Genomic DNA, 21,003 nt, shown 5'->3' on the forward strand with positions numbered 1-21,003 from the left:
GTAAATTAAATGTACAAATCAGGTATATGCTGTTAGACCTGACAGCCTAAGGGTGGTCACCCCTAACTTTTTGTCTGCCTCCCTCCACTTTTTAGATACTGTTTTTGCTGGTTTTTAGACTCTGCACACTTTACCACTGCTAACCAGTGCTAAAGTGCATATGCTCTCTCCCTTTAAACATGGTAACATTGGATCATACCCAATTGGACTATTTAATTTATTTATAAGTCCCTAGTAGAGTGCACTATGTGTGCCAAGGGCCTGTAGATTAAATGCTACTAGTGGGCCTGCAGCACTGATTGTGCCACCCACTTAAGTAGCCCCTTAACCTTGTCTCGGGCCTGCCATTGTAAGGCCCGTGTGTGCAGTTTCAATGCCAATTCGAGTTGGCATTTAAAAGTACTTGTCAAGCCTAAAACTCCCCTTTTTCTACTATGCCCTAGGTAACCCATAGGGCAGGGTGCTGTGTAGACAAACGGCAGGACATGTACCTATGTAGTTTACATGTCCTGGTAGTGTAAAACTCCTAAATTTGTTTTACACTGCTGTGAGGCCTGCTCCCTTCATAGACTAACATTGGGCTGCACTCATACATTGTTTGAGTGGTAGCTGCTGGTCTGAAAGAGGTAGGAAGGTCATATTTAGTATGGCCAGAATAGTGACATTAAATCCTGCTGACTGGTCAAGTTGGATTTAATATTACTATTTTAGAAATGCCACTTTTAGAAAGTGAGCATTTTTCTGCACTTAAATCTTTCTGTGCCTTACAATCCACGTCTGGCTGGGTTTAGTTGACAGCTCCTTGTGCATTCACTCAGACACACCCCAAGCACTTGATACTCAGCCTCACTTGCATACATCTGCATTTTGAATGGGTCTTCCTGGGCTGGGAGGGTCGAGGGCCTGCTCTCACACAAAGGACTGCCACACCCCCTACTGGGACCCTGGCAGACAGGATTGAACTGATAGGGGACATGGTGCACTTCTAAGCCACTCTTTGAAGTCTCCCCCACTTCAAAGACACATTTGGGTATATAAACAGGGCCTCTGCCCCACCAACTCAGACACTTCCTGGAGAAGAAACTTGTAACCAGAACCTGCATCCTGCCAAGAAGAACTACCTGGCTGCCAAATGGACTCACCTGACTGCTTTCTGTGAAGGACTGCTGCGTTGCTGTTGCCCTGCTGCCCTGCTGCTCTCTGGCTGAGGTGAAGAAGTGCTCTCCAAAGGCTTGGATAGACCTTGCCTCCTGTTCCCTGAAGTCTCAGGACCAAAAAGACTTCATCTCTTCAAGAAGGACTTCTTGTGCTGCGATAATTCGACGCACAGCCTGACTTTCACTGCATGCTGAACCGGAACGACGCAGCCTGACTTCATGACAAGAAGATCGATGCTGCGCCAGCTTAGTGAATGGAAATTCAACGCACGGCCCACTAGATCGATGCATAGCCAAACTGGAATGAAGCAGCCCGACTTCCAGAGAAGTATCGACGCAGCGCCTGCCGTGCGGTAGAAAAGTTGACACCACGCCCACTGGATCGACGCAGCTCCTGTCACTTCGTCCTACCAGCGCAGGAAATTCACAGATCGTCCCCAGGGCGTCTGAAAACCCCGCAACCAGAAGATGATCTACGACCGAAAGCAGGAAATTGACGCACAGCTATCCCTGTGTGGAAACTAAACAATGCATCGCCGTGTGCGGCTCGAGAAATCGACACACACCCCTTTATTTTCACGCTTCTCCTCCTCTGCGGCCCCATTGCGGAGATTTTTCAGGTGTACCAGGTACTTTGTGCTTGAAAGAGACTTTGGGCCTGATTCTCCGCCGCCCGCCAAAGTTCCCCCACCAAAATACCGCTCCGCGGTCGAAAGACCGCTGAGGGTATTTTGGGATTTGCCCTGGGCTGGCGGGCGGCTGCCAAAAGGCCGCCCGCCAGCCCAGGGCAAATCAACCTTCCCACGAGGACGCAGGCTGAGAATTGAGCCGGCGTAGTGGGAAGGTGCGACAGGTGCAGTGACACCCGTCGCGTATTTCAGTGTCTGCATAGCAGACACTGAAATACTTTGTGGGGCCCTCTTACGGGGGCCCCTGCAGTGCCCATGCCATTGGCATGGGCACTGCAGGGGCCCCCAGGGGCCCCGCGGCACCCCCTACCGCCATCCTGTTCCTGGCGGGAGACCCGCCAGGAACAGGATGGCGGGAGGGGGTGTCAGAATCCCCATGGCGGCGGAGCGCGCTCCGCCGCCATGGAGGATTCTGCAGGGCAGCGGGAAACCGGCGGGAGACTGCCGGTTTCCCGCATCTGACCGCGGCCGAACCGCCGCGGTCAGAATGCCCTGCGGGGCACCGCCGGTCTGTCGGCGGTGCTCCCGCCGACCCTGGCCCCGGCAGTCTCGGACCGCCGGGGTCAGAATGACCCCCTTTGTTTGCTTTGAAAAAGACTTAAGACACTTTGGCCCTCATTGCAACCCTGGCGGTCGGTGTTAAAGCGGTGGTAATACCGCAAACAGTCCAGCGGAGAAAAAAATGGGATTACGACATAGACAGCCACTTTAACACTCCGACCGCCATAGCGGTACAAACAAACAGCGCGGCGGACACCGCCAACAGACAGGCGGTAGACAATGTACCGCCCACCCTATCACAACAGGTCTATCCGCCACCTTTTCCGGGGTGGAACCAATGCGAACAAAAACACGGCGGAAACAGTGCACAGAAGGAAAAACACTCACCTTTCCACACCCCACGAGGAAACAGGACGGCATGGAGCCTGATTTGCAGATACTGCCGATGATGGTCTTCCTGCTCCTCTATCAGGAGCTCCAACGACGGTGGTGATGACCACGGTGAGTACTGCACCTACAACACAGGGGAGGGGGGAGGAAAAAGAGAGTGACACACACATGCAACACGCAACACCCCCACCCCCACCCTCACCCACACCATACACACAAATACATGCAGCAACATTACATATACACCCCCCCACCCCTTGGAAGAACGGAAGGACAAAAGGAATTGATTTGAACGAATGTAATCATGTGAAATAACATTATCAAAATTCTAAATCCAGTATATACAATTATGTACACCAAATACACAAGTCCAAATAGTGCATGTAGGAGGGCGGCGCCGCAAGAGTCCGGATCATGGCGCTCCTCGGCCAGTCTCCAACCCCGTCGTCATGGAGACGCGTGGGGGAGGAGACGGAAGTCGGCCCCGGAGTTCCGGGTGGCCGACACTGAAGAGGGACTCGGAGCAACAGGACGGGGCGGCTCCGCGGGACGCGATCAGGAGGCAGAGGAAGAGACCGGAGAGAAGAGCGAGGAGGAGAGAGACGCCGAGACAGATCACCAGGACGAAATAGGGAGAAGCGCCGAATCGGAGCGTGAAGGAGAGGCGAGGAGAAGCGCCAACCCGAGACACCAAGGAAACGAGGAGGAAGAGAAGTCTGAAGAGCCCCACCGAGAGGAGACGGAGGACGCAACAGCCTGCCACGGCCCAGGAGGGTCGTGGCTGGACAAGGTACGTGCTCTAGTAAAGGGCCGTAAGAGGGACCCGGGAAGGGAAGGGGCAGGAGGTGAGGGGAGGACTAAAAAGGGGTGGAAAGGGGTGGAAGGGAGACAGGGTGACTATTTTAAAGGGGGAGCGTCTAAGCTGGGATAAGTTCCCTGAGCACCATATAGGTTGGGCTGGCACTAGGGAAAAGAGTCCCACTCACCTCCCCACTAAAGGAATAGAATAACCCCTCCATCACCCCCCCCTCACGTATTTCACCTCCTCTCACGTACCCCTATATATAGAAATAATCAAGTACTTATCCTTCCCCACTTACCGGCTGCCACCTTGTTTTCTTTCGAGGAAACCTGCCACCAGGATATCGGAACACGCCACCTGAAAAGGAAAGAGAGGGAAGGAATAAACAAACCCATTTGAGACGGACAAGGACCAGAGCAGGAAGAGAAGAAAAGGGAAAAGGATCCTAAGAACCCTGAGATACTAAGAGACTATTTTAGTATTCCCCAGTAATACCGCCAAACATAATAAAAGCACGTAAACCCCTGAAAAGGGTAGTCAACCGTCCGTGTTTGTGTCCTCTATCACCCCTTCACCACACCCACCGCTCACAGTGCACCAATCATTGTCCGTGGACCACTAGGCCCAAAATGCATGGGCAAGGCCCACACATGATACCTGACTCCAAACAGAGAGAACACTGGAAGGGCATCAGATAGAAAATATACAGGCACCTCAGGGGGAGGAGGAGGGGGAGCACCTCAGCCAGATGAACGCACGATGCCACTGCTCCACGAGGGGGCTCCATGCCCACAGTATGGTCCTGGGGAGTGTAAAGCCACAGTCTCTTAAGTCTTTCCAGTGGGTGGTTTGCCCACTGCTTTATCCTGGGGAGTGCAAAGCCACAGTCTCTCAAGTCTCTCAAGTGGGTGGTTTGCCCACTTCTGTATCCTGGGGAGTGCAAAGCCGCAGTCTCTCAAGTCTTTCCAGTGGGTGGTTTGCCCACTGCTTTATCCTGGGGAGTGCAAAGCCACAGTCTCTCAAGTCTCTCAAGTGGGTGGTTTGCCACTGCTGTATCCTGGGGAGTGCAAAGCCACAGTCTCTCAAGTCTTTCCAGTGGGTGGTTTGCCCACTGCTGTATCCTGGGGAGTGCAAAGCCACAGTCTCTCAAGTGGATAACAGTCTCCACTGGTTCTGGAGGGGGCTTTGTGCCCATAGTGCTTCATCCTGCCAAGAACTGAGGTAGTGGATGTATCTCTACACTGGTTCTGAAGGGGGCTTTGTGCCCAGAGTGCTTCATCTTGCCAAGAACTGAGGTAGTGTATGTGATTATCCACTGGTTCTGGATGAGGCATGGAGCCCAGAGTGCTTCATCCTGCCAAGGACTAAGGTAGTGGATGTATCTCGCCACTGGTTCTGGAGGGGGCTTTGTGCCCAGAGTGCTTCATCCTGCCAAGGACTGAGGTAGTGGATGTGATTATCCACTGGTTCTGGATGAGGCATGGAGCCCAGAGTGCTTCATCCTGCCAAGGACTGAGGTAGTGGATGTATCTCTCCACTGGTTCTGAAGGGGGCTTTGTGCCCAGAGTGCTTCATCCTGCCAAGGACTGAGGTAGTGGATGTATCTCTCCACTGGTTCTGGAGGGGGCTTGGTGCCCAGAGTGCTTCATCCTGCCAAGGACTGAGGTAGTGGATGTATCTCTCCACTGGTTCTGGAGGGGGCTTTGTGCCCAGAGTGCTTCATCCTGCCAAGGACTGAGGTAGTGGATGTATCTCTCCACTGGTTCTGGAGGGAGCTTGGTGCCCAGAGTGCTTCAGCCTGCCAAGGACTGAGGTAGTGGATGTATCTCTCCACTGGTTCTGGAGGGGGCATGGTGCCCAGAGTGCTCCACGTGCAGTGTGGCCAGAACAATACACTCTCCAGGGTGTGTGTGCCACGAGATTGCCGAGGTAAAGATTGCATGACACGCCATGGAGGCAGAGACATACCACACACTGCTGCGGCTTCGCATTCCATATGCAGGGGACAACTGTGAAGACAGTGATGCTTCACGGAAGCTGCCCAGGGTCCTTGAACTCACCACCAGCCTCGGCCGACTGACCACTGTGGATGGTAGCCATGTCTGCGGTGGTCCCACTGTCTGAGGACGTCGCGGGGCTGCTGGCGGTACTTGCGGCGGTGTCAGTCGTGGCAGTGCTTGCGGCGGGGTCTGTGGCAGCGGTGCTGGCTACGGGGTCTGTGGCGGCGGTGCTGGCTGCAGGGTCTGTGGCGGCGGTGCTGGCGGTGGGGTCTGTGACGGCAGAGCATGTGTCAGCACCAGCTGAGTGAGAGAGCAGGATGTCTCCTGCAGCCTCGAACAGCTGCCCACCAGGGAAGAGGCTGGGGACTGTCGAAGTGGCTGTAGACGTGCCGGAGGCGGTGCAGGTGGCGATGCTGGTGGCGGTGCAGGTGGCGGTGTTCTCCGCCCTGCAGGTTGGCGTGGACATGGACAGAAGGTGTGACACTGGTCCCTCAGTCTGTGCCACCATGCCCTCTCCTGACCTGCCCTTCTGTTTTTGGCCCTTCCCCACCTTTGATGGTGGTGCAGTTGTCTTGCCACCATCCCCTTTTGTTTTTGCTGACCCCTTGGTGGCAGGTGTTTTTGGCTTCTCCCTCCGGGATGTGGGCACCTTTTTAACCTTGGCAGGTGGCGGAATGTCCTTGCCCTCGCTCTGTGGCACACTGGCAGCCATGATGGTTGGCGCTCTCCATGACCCCGCAGTTGCTGGCACCACTGTGCCTGGGGATGTGGTGGCTGAGGTGCTGTGCTGGGACCTGGAAAGCCTGGCACTAGGGGAAGGACGGGGGGGGAGGTGTAGGGAAGAAGTCAATGTTAGCCAGGAAAGGTTTTTTAGACACACTGGGACGGAAAGATGGAGGGGGTTTGGGAGTGGAGGAAGAGGTAGTGGTTGTAGGAGGTGTACGTCTGCTGAATTTGGGTGAAGGTGCATCGGCTGGAGGCTGTTGTGAGGTGGATGGCTGTTGGGTGGGTGAGTGCCTGCGGTTGTGTACTTTGGGAGGAGGGCTCACTGACACACTGGGAGAGGACACTGGGGATGTGTGAATGGTAGTGGAGGTGGTGAGTGCACGAGAGCGGTGTGTGGTGTTGGGCGGAAACCGCCAACAAAGACAGCCACTTTAACACTCTGACCGCCACGGCGGTACAGACAAACAGCACGGCGGTCACTGCCAACAGACAGGCGGAAGACAATGTACCGCACAGTATAACAACCTACCAATCAGCCACCTTTTCCGGGGTGGATTCACCGCGGATAAAAATCCGGCGGAAACAGCCATTTCAAAGGGAAAACGCTCACCTCTACACATCCCACGAGGAATCAGGACACCGTGGAGCTGGAACTCCATATTCTGCCAGCGATAGTCTTCCTGCTCCTATACGAGGATCATCAACGCCGGTGGCGAAGAGCACGTGAGTACTGCACCTACGACATAGGGGAGGCAAAAACACAGGGACACACACAACCAACATCCCAACCCCCACCCCGACCCTCACCCACTACAACACACACACCAATGCTTATCTATACATTACAGTAACATCCCCCAACCCCCCCGGAAGAATGCAAAGACAAAAGGAAATTAGTGGAACCATTGTAATATATCAAAATACAGTCAGCAAATATATACAGATATATATACACATTAAACAAAATATACACAACGATTAGTAGTGCAGGTAAGCACCATTCATTGTCCGTGGACCACTGGGCCCAAAATGCATGGGCGAGGCCCACACAAGATACCTGATCAAAACGGAGAGAACACTACTGGGGCATCAGATAGAAATACAGCAGGCACCTCAGGGGGAAGGGAAGAGGGGCACCTCAGCCGGATGAGTGCACCACGCCAGATCCACGAGGGGGCTCCATGCCCATTGATGTATCCTGGGGAGTGCAAAGCCACAGTCTCTCAAGTCTCTACAGTGGGTGGGTTGCCCACTGTATTATCATGGGGAGTGCAAAGCCACAGTCTCTCAAGTATCTCCAGTTGTTGGTTTGCCCACTGTTACATCCTGGGGAGTGCAAAGCCACAGTCTCTCAAGTCTCTACAGTGGGTGGGTTGCCCACTGTTACATCCTGGGGAGTGCAAAGCCACAGTCTCTCAAGTCTCTACAGTGGGTGGGTTGCCCACTGCTTTATACTGGGGAGTGCAAAGCCACAGTCTCTCAAGTCTCTCCAGTGGTTGTTGCCCACTGTTACATCCTGGGGAGTGCAAAGCCACAGTCTCTCAAGTCTCTACAGTGGGTGGCTTGCCCACTGTTCCATCCTGGGGAGTGCAAAGCCACAGTCTCTCAAGTCTCTACAGTGGGTGGGTTGCCCACTGTTCCATCCTGGGGACTGCAAAGCCACAGTCTCTCAAGTCTCTACAGTGGGTGGGTTGCTCACTGTTCAATCCTGGGGAGTGCAAAGCCACAGTCTCTCAAGTCTCTACAGTGGGTGGGTTGCCCCCTGTTACATCCTGGGGAGTGCAAAGCCACAGTCTCTCAAGTCTCTACAGTGGGTGGGTTGGCCACTACTTTATCCTGGGGAGTGCAAAGCCACATTCTCTCAAGTCTCTCCAGTGGTTGGTTTGCCCACTGTTACATCCTGGGGAGTGCAAAGCCACAGTCTCTCAAGTCTCTACAGTGGGTGGGTTGTCCACTGTTCCATCCTGGGGAGTGCAAAGCCACAGTCTCTCAAGTCTCTACAGTGGGTGGGCTGCCCACTGTTCAATCCTGGGGAGTGCAAAGCCACATTCTCTCAAGTGGATAACAGTCTCCACTGGTGCTGGAGGGGGACTGGTGCCCAGAGTGCAGCACACACCCCGTGACGGTCCCAATTGCGTCACTGCCCCTGCCGCAAATGGGCTAGCGGTGCATTCCATGGCGGTCTTTGCCCTGTTCAGCGGTCCCTGGCCTGTTCAGCGGTGCTTGTGTTGCCAGTGTCAGACCTGTTCAGCGGTGCATTCCATGGCGGTCTTTGCCCTGTTCAGTGGTCCCTGGCCTGTTCAGCGGTGCTTGTGTTGCCAGTGTCAGACCTGTTCAGCAGTGCATTCCATGGCGGTCTTTGCCCTGTTCAGCGGTCCCTGGCCTGTTCAGCATTGTTTGCCAAGGAGGTCCTTAATTGCCCAGCAGGGCTGTGGCTGGCGGTCCTTCATGGGTCAGCTGGGCTGTGGCTTGCGGGACCCTCCTGGCCAGCTGGGCTGTGGCTGGCGGTGGCCTCCTGGCCAGTGACGATGGGGCTGGCCTCTTGGGCAGTGACTCAGGCGGTGACGATGGGGCTGGCCTCTTGGGCAGTGACTCTGGCGGTGACTCTGGCGGTGGCCTCCTGGCCTGTGACGATGGGGCTGGCCTCTTGGGCAGTGACTCTGGCGGTGGCCTCCTGGCCAGTGACGATAGGGCTGGCCTCTTGGGCAGTGACTCTGGCGATGGCCTCCTGGCCAGTGACGATGGGGCTGGCCTCTTAGGCAGTGACTCTGGCGGTGGCCTCCTGGCCAGTGACAATGGGGCTGTCGGTGGCCTCCTGGGCACCTGGGATGATGGCGGTCCTCTCCGCCGTGCTGCTGCTCCCAGACTTTGGAGATTTCTTCTGCCCCTTCCCCACCTTGGGAGGAGTCACAGCTGAGTGGACACTCCCCCCGGGACCCTTGTGAGTGGCTTTGCTGGCTGGAGTCTTTCCCCTCTCCCGCCGGGCACTGCCAACTTCTGGTGCTTCACAGGGGGGGGACTGGCTGTGCTCTGGCTCCGTGCCACACTGGCTGGCCTGGTGGCCGGTGCACTCCACATACCTGTAACAACAGGCACCACTGGTCCCAGAGATTTCTTGGCTGAGGTGCTAGTACGGGACCTATGAGTTGGAGGGGGTGGTGGTGGTGGGAAATAGGTTAAGGGGGGCCAGGAAACGTTTTTGGGAGACACTGGGATGGGTAGATGGAGGGGATTTGGGAGTGGAGGAAGAGGTGGTGGTTGTAGGAGGTGTAAGTTTTGTGGATTTGGGTGCAGGTGCATGGGCTGGAGGCTGTCGTGAGGTTGATAACTGTTGGGTGGGTGTGTGCTTGCGTTTGTGCATCTTCGGAGGGGGCGTCACAGACACACTGGGAGAGGACACAGGGGACGTGTAAATGGTAGTGGGAGTGGTGAGTGCACGTGAGCGGGGTGTGGTGGTGGGTGTGGTGGTGTGGGACGTAGTGGCTGTAGTGGTAGTGCATGCAGGTGTGAGTGTAGACGAGACTGGGAGGGAGGAGGGAGACGACGAGGAGGGGGACACAGTGGAGGCAGTGGATGTTGGTGTGTCTGTATGTGTGTGATGCTTGCGTGAGTGCCTGTGGGATGTGTGGTGCTTATGTTTACCTGAGCTTCCCTTGTGTGGTGAGGTGTGTGCAGGCTGGTCTGATGGTGTGCTTGGGATAGGCAGAGGATTGGGTCGGGTGGAGGAAGTTGGAGGGGGGAGGCTAGAGACAGGGACAATGGCTGCCATCAGTGCTGAGGCCAGAGTTTGCAGGGTTCGATGAAGGGCCGCCTGACCAGAATGAATGCCCTCCAGGAATGCATTAGTGTGTTGCAATTCCCTTTCTACACCTTGGGTGGCATTCAAAATGGTAGACTGCCCAACAGTGAGGGACCTGAGGAGGTCAATGGCCTCCTCACTGAGGGCAGCAGAGGTGACAGGGGCAGGGGCTGAGGTGCCTGGGGCGAAGGTGATGCCCACCCTCCTGGGTGAGCGGGCACGGGGCACACGCTGAGGGGCTGCTGGGAGGGCGGTGCTGGTAGGGGGGGTGGCGGCTGTACCTGTAGAAGTGGGGGGCACAGATGTTGCCGCCACCACAAGGGAGCTCCCATCGGAGGACGAGTCTGTGTCGCTGGTTGCAGATCCCGTGACCGCCGTGGTGTTCCCCTCGCCCTCCGTCCCACTGGTGTATTCTGAGTCCGTGGTGTGGCCCTCCATGGCCATGTGAGATGCACCTCCCTCGTGCTCTGGTGCCACTGTACCTCCGCCTGATGATGCTGATGCACACAAGAACAGGGAGACCACAAAAACTGGGGGGACGACAGAAGAAAGACAGGTTGAGTGCATGGCTTACCGCTACCGTTGGCGGACAATACAGACACAGCAGCCCCTTGCACTACGTTGCGCTGTTGGGCTCTACAGATGCAATTCCTGGTATGCTCCCATGATGGAGGAGAGGGCCTCTTGGAGAGTGGGTTCCCTTGGCCTGTCCGCCCCCTGTCGCACAGCAGCCCTCCCAGTTCCCCTGTGTTCCTGTGCCTCCGTCCCCTGGACCGTGTGCCCACTACCACTGCCCCCAGGTCCCTGTTGTTGTTGGGGTGGTGGGTTATCCTGAGTTCCCTGTAGTGGTGGACACACAGCTGATTGACGTGTCCTGGGGACGGAGGTATAGGCCCGCTGGGTGGGTGCTGTGCTGGTGTTACCAGAGGGTGGAAGCTCTGTGGTGGCCTGTGACTGGGTGTGGGGAACCGACTGTCCCGAGGCCCATGATGGTCCGGGCTGGTCATCTGGATCCAGTTGGACAGAGCTGCTGTCATCACTGTGGGCCTCTTCAGTGGGTGGGGTGGAGATGTCTGGACCCTCCTGTCTGGTGACGTTGGGTAGTGGTCCTGCAGGAGTGTAAAAGCATGATTATTGCATCTGTGTGTGTCATGGTGTGCAATGGGTGGGTGACCGTGTACCCCAGTGCTAGCATTCCTGTGTAGGACCTTGTGTGATGATGGTTTAGGGGGTTGTCTGGGTATGTGCAGTGGGCATGCTTTAGTGATGGGTGTCCATGCTTTGTTGCTGCATGCAGGGCTTGGTGTTGGGATGTGTGGTTTGTGATGTTGGGATATTTGTGAGGAGTTGGAGTGATAGGGGAGGGGGCGAGGGTGGGGGTCTGTGATACCATGAGGTAGGTTGGGGGATATGAAAGTTAAGATTTGACTTATTAGAGTCCATTCCTCCACCGACTCCTGCGAGGCCCTCAGGATGCAGAATCTCCAAGACCTGCTCCTCCCATGTTGTTAGTTGTGGGGGAGGAGGTGGGGGTCCGCTGCCAGTCCGCTGTACCGCGATGTGGTGTCTTGAGACCACGGAACGCACCTTCCCCCGTAGGTCGTTACACCTCTTCCTGATGTCATCCCTGGTTCTTGGATGCTGTCCCACTGCGTTTACCCTGTCGACAATTCTGCGCCATAGCTCCATCTTCCTTGTAATGGAAGGCTGCTGCACCTGTGATCCAAATAGCTGTGGCTCTACCCGGACGATTTCCTCCACCATGACCCTGAGCTCTTCCTTAGAGAACCTGGGATGTCGTTGAGGTGCCATGATGTGGTGTGAGTGATGTGTGAGGTGGTGTCGGTTGTGATGTGTGAGGGGATGTGTTGTTGTGTGTTGTTTGAGGTGCGTGGATGTTGTGTAAGTGATATGTTGTGTGTCTGTGGATGCTGGTGTTGTTTTAGGTAGTGTCTCTCTCTGGCGTGCTTTCAAAATTCTGGTAGTAAGGGTTTGTGGGTGTGTGCTTTATATTGGATTGGGTGTGTGGGTGTGGTGTGTGTATGTGTATCAGGTGTGTGTATTTCGATTTGTCCAATGTGGTTGTGTTTTGTATATGTGTGTGTATTTTGAGCGCGGCGGTGTTTACCACCAATGGATTACCGCGGTTGAAAGACCGCCGCGTTGATTTGTGGGTCGTGATAGTGTGGGCGTAATCCTGTTGGCGTGACAGTGGAGGTTTTGGTATCGCCAGTTTATCACTGCCCTTTGGTGTGGCGGACTTGTGTGGGTGTCTGTATTATGGCGGATTCCTGAACTGTGGGTTGTAATACCTGTATCGCAATTCCGTGGCCGCTGTGGTATGTTGGCGGTGTTTGCACGGCGGAAAGCGGGATTTACCACCAATGTCATAATGAAGGCCATACGTTCGAACAGCTGAAAGGGTTCTGCAGGTATATGGGAGTACCCACCCAAGGTGCCTCCAGAAAGAAGGAATTTCAAATGGCACAGAGGGCCTGGGCAGAAACCCATTCAGAGGAGGTTGCTGAGGCGAAGGAGCCAGAAAATGCCCCCCAAAGGATTTTTAGCCATCAGTGGATGATGTTACCACTGCAATTGTGCCCCCTGCCAAACCAGGGAGCAGTGTCTCTGATCAAGGCCTGACCGCAGAGGAAAGGAGAGAGGAGAGGGAATTTCAATTGCAAATGGCAAGGCTGAAAATTGAGGCTCAACAGGAGGAAAGGAGGGCAGAGAGAGAAGTGAAAGCAGCTGAGAGAGCCTAGGCTGAGAAATACTTTTCTTGGCTCATGAACGGAGTCTCAAGAAGCTGTAGATCGAGGCGAGACAGTATGAGTCCAGCAGTGATGGTTGCAGCGTACATGCAGGACCTGTTGGGGAGAAAAAGGTTTGTATACCCAGGAATGTGGTGCCAAGTTTTGTGGTGGGAGATGACTTTGACAAGTGCCTGGCTGCCCATGAAGTTGCACTAAGGGCCCATGGAACCTCTGATGAGCATTGGGGGCAGTTTTGTGGTTTTATGTACCAGCAGTTGGGAGGGACACACTTCTTACACTGGCTCCTCAAGATAGATATGTCAATGCACCCATGAAAGCCGTTTTATTGGTCAAGTTTGGGCTGACCCCTGAGAAATTCCGTCAGAGGTTCAGGGACAGCACCAAACTTTTAACACAAACTTGTGTAGATTGTTATGATTTCTCCAATAAGGCACTGGATGGATGGGTGCGGGGCACCAAAGTAGATGATTACAAAGGGTTATTTGACTTGATTCTGAGAGAGCACATGCTCAGTATTTCTTTTACAGAGTTGCATCAGCACTTAGTAGATAGCTAGCTGAGTGATCCCAGGAAGCTTTCTGAGAAGGAAGAGAAGGCATCTGGGGGGCGGGGGCATCCACAAAGGTGGTCAGGGTTCCCAACAGAAGAAAGGAGGGGAGAAAAACTTAAAGATAAGGAGTTCTCAAAAGGGCCCAAAAGAATTCCCAAGAGGGGGGGTAGTAACCATTCCTGTTCTAGATTTGGGAAGAAGCCAGGGTACTTTGATAGAACATTAGGGAAATTCATCCCCAAATGCTCAGAGTGCTACCAGCATGGACACTCTAAGGGTGACTCCCAGTGTTCCAAGAGAGCACAGTCCACCACTGGACAGACAACTGGGTTGCCTAGTGTAGCGCTCGGAGGGGGAGAGAGTCCCAGTTAGCTTTGTGGGACAGGCAGTGCTTTCCCTAGTGTCCCTGGGAGAGAGATGGTGCCTAAAGCCCATATGCCAGAAAATACTTCGAAGGGTAGGCAGTGGGTCACCATTGATGGGCAAAGGATGGAGGCTCTGAGTGACACAGGAGCCAGTATGACTGTTGTCACAAGTCAGCTGGTGTCATCTGAGCAGATAGTCCCTAATACATTCCACCAAGTCATAGTCGCTGACAATTGTGAGAGTCTCCTACTAGTTTCTCTGGTTCCCTTTGAGTGTGGGGGGTCTCTGGTACTCTGAAAGCAGCTGTGAGTCCTGCCATGCCTGTAGATTGTCTGTTAGGCAATGATCATGAGCATACTGCCTGGAAGGAAGTAGAGCTCGGATCTCACCTGGAGATGTTAGGTTTGCCTGAGTGGGTCTGCATGACCACAAGGTCCATGGCCGCCCGGGAAGGGAGTCAAGGGCGTCTGGACCTGGAACAATGGCCCAGACAGCTGCAAAGAGGAAGGGCAAGAGGTGCAGGAAACCTGCCTCAGATGTTCCCTCGGTGGTGGATGAGACCTCCGAGGAGGTTGGGAAGCTCTCCCTACTTTCAGCTGGAGGGGACACATGTTAGACCTGACAGCCTTGGGGTGGTCACCCCTAACTTTTTGCGTGCCTCCCTCCACTTTTTATATACTGTTTTTGCTGGCTTTAAGACTCTGCCCACTTTACCACTGCTAACCAGTGCTAAAGTGCATATGCTCTCTCCCTTTAAACATGGTAACATTAGATCATACCCAATTGGACTATTTAATTTACTTATAAGTCCCTAGCAGAGTGCACTATGTGTTCCAAGGGCCTGTAGATTAAATGCTACTAGTGGGCATGCAGCACTGATTGTGCCACCCACTTAAGTAGCCCCTTAACCTTGTCTCAGGCCTGCCATTGTAAGGCCTGTGTGTGCAGTTTCACTGCCAATTCGACTTGGCATTTAAAAGTACTTGCCAAGCCTAAAACTCCCCTTTTTCTATATATAAGACACCCCTAAGGTATGCCCTAGGTAACCCATAGGGCAGAGTGCTGTGGAGGCAAAAGGCAGGCCATGTACCTATGTAGTTTACATGTCCTGGTAGTGTAAAACTCCTAAATTTGTTTTTACACTGCTGTGAGGCCTGCTCCCTTCATAGGCTGACATTGGGGATGCCCTCATACATTGTTTGAGTGGTAGCTGCCGATCTGAAAGGAGTAGGAAGGTCATATTTTGCATGTCCAGAATGGTGACATTAAATCCTGCTGACTGGTGAAGTTGGATTTCATTTTACTATTTTAGAAATGCCTTTTTTAGAAAGTGAGAATTTCTCTGCACTTAAATCTTTCTGTGCCTTACAATCCACATCTGGCTGGGTTTAGTTGACAGCTCCTTGTGCATTCACTCAGACACACCCCAAACACAGGATACTCAGCCTCACTTGCATACATCTGCATTTTTAATGGGTCTTCCTGGGCTCGGAGGGTCGAGGTCCTGCTCTCACACAAAGGACTGCCACACCCACTACTGGGACCCTGGCAGACAGGATTGAACTGAAAGGGGACCTGGTGCACTTCTAAGCCACTCTTTGAAGTCTCCCCCACTTCAAAGGCACATTTAGGTATATAAAAAGGGACTCTGCCCATACCAACTCAGACACTTCCTGGAGAAGAAACTTGTAACCAGAACCTGCATCCTGCCAAGAAGAACTACCTGGCTGCCCAAAGGACTCACCTGACTGCTTTCTGTGAAGGACTGCTGCCTTGCTGTTGCCCTACAGCCCTGCTGCTCTCTGGCTGAGGTGAAGAAGTGCTCTCCAAGGGCTTGGATAGAGTTTGCCTCCTGTTCCCTGAAGTCTCAGGAACAAAAAGACTTCATCTCCTAAAGAAGGACTCCTTGTGCGGAGAAATTCGATGCACACCCTGCCCGAAACAACGCAGAGCCTGCACCGCGGTGAAAATTTCACACATGCCGAACTGGAACGACGCAGCCCGACTTCGCAAGGAGAAGATCGACGCAGCGTTAGCGTAGCGACCGGAAATTTGACGCACGGCCTAATGGATCGACGCATAGGTGAGCTGGAACAGTGCAACCCGACTTCCAGAGAGGAATCAACGCAGCTCCTGCCTTGCAGTAGAAAATTTGACACAACGCCCACTGGATCGATGCAGATCCTGTGACTTCATCCTGCCAGCGCAGGAAATCCACACACCGTTCCCGGGTGTCTGAAAACTCCGCAGCCCGAAGAGGGTCCACTACTGAGTGCAGGAAATTGACACAGATCCGTCCCTGCGTGGAAACTAAACAACGTATTGCCGTGTGCGGCCTGAAAAATCGACGCACACCCCTTTATTTCCACACTTCTCCTCCTCTGCTGCCCCTTTGCAGAGATTTTTTTCACGCAAACCAGGTACTTTGTGCTTGAAAGAGACTTTGGGGGTTATTCTAACTTTGGAGGAGGTGTTAATCCGTCCCAAAAGTGACGGAAAAGTGACGGATTTACCACCAGCCGTATTACGAGTCCATTATATCCTATGGAACTCGTAATACGGCTGGTGGTATATCCGTCACTTTACCGTCACTTTTGGGACGGATTAACACTCCTCCAAAGTTAGAATAACCCCCTTTGTTTGCTTTTAAAAAGACTTAAGACACTTTGGCCCTCATTACAATCCTGGCGGTCGGTGTTAAAGTGGCAGTAATACCGCTAACAGCCCGGCGGATAAAAAATTTGAATCATGACCATGGCGGAAATCGCCAACACAGATAGCCACTTTAACACTCTGGGGGTCATTCTGACTCCCGCCGGGCGCGGTCACCGCGAGCCCGGCGGGAGCCGCCAAAATACCGTACTGCGGTCGGAAGACCGCAGCGGGTATTTTGAGTTTTCCCCTGGGCTGGCGGGCGGCCTTCAAAAGGCCGCCCGCCAGCCCAGGGGAAAACGACCTTCCCACCATGAAGCCGGCTCGTAATCGAGCCGGCGGAGTGGGAAGGTGCGACGGGTGCTACTGCACCCGTCGCGTATTTCACTGTCTGCTATGCAGACAGTGAAATACAAGCGGGGCCCTCTTACGGGGGCCCCTGCAGTGCCCATGCCATTGGCCCAGGGGCCCCGCGACACCCCCTACCGCCATCCTGTTCCTGGCGGGCGAACCGCCAGGAACAGGATGGCGGTAGGGGGTGTCAGAATCCCCAAGGCAGCGCAGCATGCTGCGCCGCCTTGGAGGATTCTGACGGGCAGCGGAAAACCGGCGGGAGACCGCCGGTTTTCCTGCACTGACCGCGGCCAAAGCGCCGCGGTCAGAATGCCCTGCGGGGCACCGCCGGTCTGTCGGCGGTGCTCCCGCCGACCCTGGCCCCGGCGGTCTGAGACCGCCGGGGTCAGAATGACCCCCTCTGACTGCCACAGCGGTAGCAACAAACACCGCGGCGGTCACCGCCAACAGACAGGCAGAAGAGAATGCACCGCCCACACTTTTACGAGGCACCAATCCGCCAGCTTTTCCAGGGCGGTACCAACACCATCAAAAGCATGGCAGAAACAGAACACAGAAGGACAACCACTCACCTCTCGACAATCAATGAAGAACCAGGACGCCATGGAGCCCGAGTTACAGGTCCTGCCCATGTTGCTGCATCTATTAATACACGACAAAGTGGAAAGAAGGTGGTGACGACGACGGTGAGTACTGCACCTAGCACACAGGGGAGGGGAGGAGGCAAAAGATAGTGACACACAAATGCAGAATGCAACATCCCCCCCACCCTCACCCACAACACAATACACACAAATACATGCAACAACATTACATATACACCCCGTAACACCCGTGGAAGAACGCAAGGACAAAAGGAACTAAGTTAAATCTTTCATATATATTAGAAATAGGCAGATAAAGCAAACAATTGTAAAAACCAGTATATACAAATATTTACAATATGTACAGAAGGCCGTATACTGTCCTTTGCAGATATCCATGGCCCAGTGGGCAAAAAAATCATGGGCGAAGCTCACACATAACACCTGCCTCAAAACGGAGAGAACACTGCAGGGGCATCAGGTCGAAAAAAATAACAGGCACCTCAGGGGAAAGCGGAGGGGGGCACCTCAGCCGGATGATGATCCGACGCCACTGCTCCTCGAGGGGTCTCCATGCCCACTGCTTTGTCCTGGGGAGTGAAAAGCCACAGTTTCTCAAGTCTCTCAAGTAGGTGGGTTGCCCACTGCTTGGTCCTCGGGAGTGCAAAGCCACAGTCTCTCAAGCCTCTCAAGTGGGTGGGTTGCCCACTGCCTGGTCCTGGGGAGTGCAAAGCCACAGTCTCTCAAGTGGGTGGGTTGCCCACTGCTTGGTCCTGGGGAGTGCAAAGCCACAGTCTCTCAAGTTTCTCAAGTGGGTGGGTTGCCCGTCTCTCAAGTCTCTCAAGTGGGTCAGTTGCCATCATTATCACCTACAGACTTGATCGTTGCACAATCCAAGACTTGTGTGCACAATTGGAGCCAGACCTGATGTCAGCTATCCGCCATCCCACAGGAATACCCCCTCTAGTGCAGGTCTGGTCAGTGCTCCATTTCCTGGCAAGTGGCTCCTTTCAAACTACAGTGGCCATGGCATCAAGGATGTCTCAGCCAATGTTTTCTAACGTGTTAACAAGAGTGTTGTCAGCCCTGCTGAAGCACATGCGCAGCTACATCGTTTTCTCCCAGGTAGAGGATTTGCCCACATTGAAGGCTGACTTTTATGCCCTGGGACATATCCCCAACATCATAGGTGCCATTGATGGTACGCATGTGGCATTTGTTCCACCCTGCAGAAATGAACAAGTGTACGGAAATAGAAAAAGCTACCATTCTATGAATGTGCAGATGGTGTGTTTGGCAGACCAGTACATCTCTCATGTGAATGCCAAGTATCCTGGCTCTGTGTATGATGCTTACATTTTGAGGAATAGCAGTATCCCTTATGTAATGGGCCAACTCCAGAGGCACCGCGTGTGGCTAATAGGTGAGCCCATGGCCCCCTCACAGTATGAATAGGTGTCTGGTTATGGGGTTGTCCCTAATGGTTAGTGTGTGTCTAACAGATATGCCTCGACATTTGCAGGTGACTCTAGTTACCCCAACCTTTCATGGCTACTGACCCCAGTGAGGAATGCCAGGTCAAGGGCAGAGGAACGCTGCAATGAGGCACATGGGTGAACTAGGCAGATTATTGAGAGGACATTCGGTCTCCCGAAGGCCAAATTCCGGTGCCTCCATCTAATAGGTGGCTCCCTATACTACTCACCGAAGAAGGTGTGCCAGATAATTGTGGCATGCTGCATGTTGCACAACCTGGCATTGCGATGCTAGGTACCTTTTCTGCAGGACGATGGGCCTGATGATGGTCTTGTGGCAGCTGTGGAGCCTGTGGACAGTGAGGAAGAGGAGGCAGAGGAAGAAGATATTGACAACCGAACTAACATCATCATGCAGTACTTCCAGTGACACACAGGTAAGAGACTGGCTCTGCTCGTCTCATATCTCACTACTGCGGGACATTGCATAAGTCAGCCTCTTAACCTCTGTCTATGGACACTGACAGTTCACTTTGGCTTTCCATTTCACAGATCTGGGTACCTCAGTCTGCCTTCTGCTATATTCGCTGCTGCCCAACAACTGTCATACAGTGGTATGAGCAAATGAACATTTACATTGATATTTGTGGATGATGTTGAAACTATACATTTGTGAAAGAACAGACTGACTCCAGATTGGTTTGTGATTTAAGGGTGTTTATTTATGGGCTAATGTGTATAGGGGTATGTGGAAAGGGCTTGGATGATGGTGGAGGAAGGTCTATAATAGAGTCCAGTCTCTTAGTATCACAGGTGCATTGTCCAATGGGGCAGAGGAAGGGGAGCAATGTCAGTTCAAGGATGGACAGGGTGACAGAGTGGGACAGGAGGGTGACATTCAGGAGAGTCTTATGTCCTGGCGGGGGTCTTAGCAATGTTCTCTGTAATTCTGCCTGGATCGCAGGGACCGTTTGTGGGGTGGTTCTCCTTCTGCAGGAGGTGGGGTGCTGGTGGCCTGTTGGTCCTGTGGTGGGGCCTCCTGTCAACTAGTGCCGGCGGACGTGGAAGGCTGTCCATCGGTTGGGCTAGTGTCAGTGGCCCGGTGGTATGCCACTGTCTCCCTCATGGTGTTGGCCCTTCTGCCAGCACCCCTGCAATGGTGACCAGGGTGGTGTTAATGGACTTCAAGTCCTCCCTGATCCCCATGTAGTGTCCCTCCTTCAGCCGATGGGTCTCCTGAAACTTGGCCAGTACCGTGCCCATGGTCTCCTGGGAATGGTGGTATGATCCCATGATGTTTGAGAGTGCCTCATGGAGAGTGGGTTCCCTAGGCCTGTCCTCTCCCTGTCACACAGCAGTCCTCCCATCTTCCCTGTTGTCCTGTGCCTCTGTCCCCTGAACCATGTGCCCTCTGCCACTGACCCCAGGTCCCTGATTGTCTTGGTTTAGTGGGTTTGCATGGGGTCCCTGTAGTGGTGGACACACTGCTGATTGATGTGCCCTGGGGACAGTGGCATGGGCCCGCTGGGTGGGTGCTGTGGTGGTGTTTCCTGAGGCGGGAGGTTCTGTGGTGTGTTGGGACTGTGGCAGGGTAACCGACTGTCCAGAGGTCCATGATGGGCCGGGCTGGTCATCTTGATCCAGGCGTGCAGAGCTGCTGTCATCACTGCGGGCCTCTTCTGTGGGGGTACTCCTGTCCGGTGACGTTGGGTAGGGGTCCTGTTGGGGTGTAAATGCATTGTTATTATATCTGTGTGTGCCATCTTGTGCAATGGGTGTGTTTTCCTCTATTACTGTGCTTGCACTATCACCTTGGCCCTTGTGCATTACTGCCATCCGCCACCATGGCCGCAGCCGGATTTCCACCATCCTTCTGGCGGAATTCTGGCTACGGTCATAATTTGGCAGACAATGGTTCCCCCATTAGGGTGGCTGAAAAAATGGCACAAAGAAATCTAAGAGATTTCCATATATTTATTTATCATGAGCAAGACTCAGAGTTCAAATGCTTTGGTGTGTGGATTAGTGGCATTGTCTGATTAAATATTGAGGATAAACAAGGTTCATGGAGTGCTGCTTTTTTTTACTATATGATTATACATGGAGAAAGGGTCCATCTCTGATGTCAGCACTGGCAGTTTGCTCGCTGCTCTGGGACTATTTTGAGAGAAAAATGAAGCGGGA

The sequence above is a fragment of the Pleurodeles waltl genome, chromosome 5, assembly GCF_031143425.1.
Source record: "Pleurodeles waltl isolate 20211129_DDA chromosome 5, aPleWal1.hap1.20221129, whole genome shotgun sequence".
NCBI lineage: Eukaryota > Metazoa > Chordata > Amphibia > Caudata > Salamandridae > Pleurodeles > Pleurodeles waltl.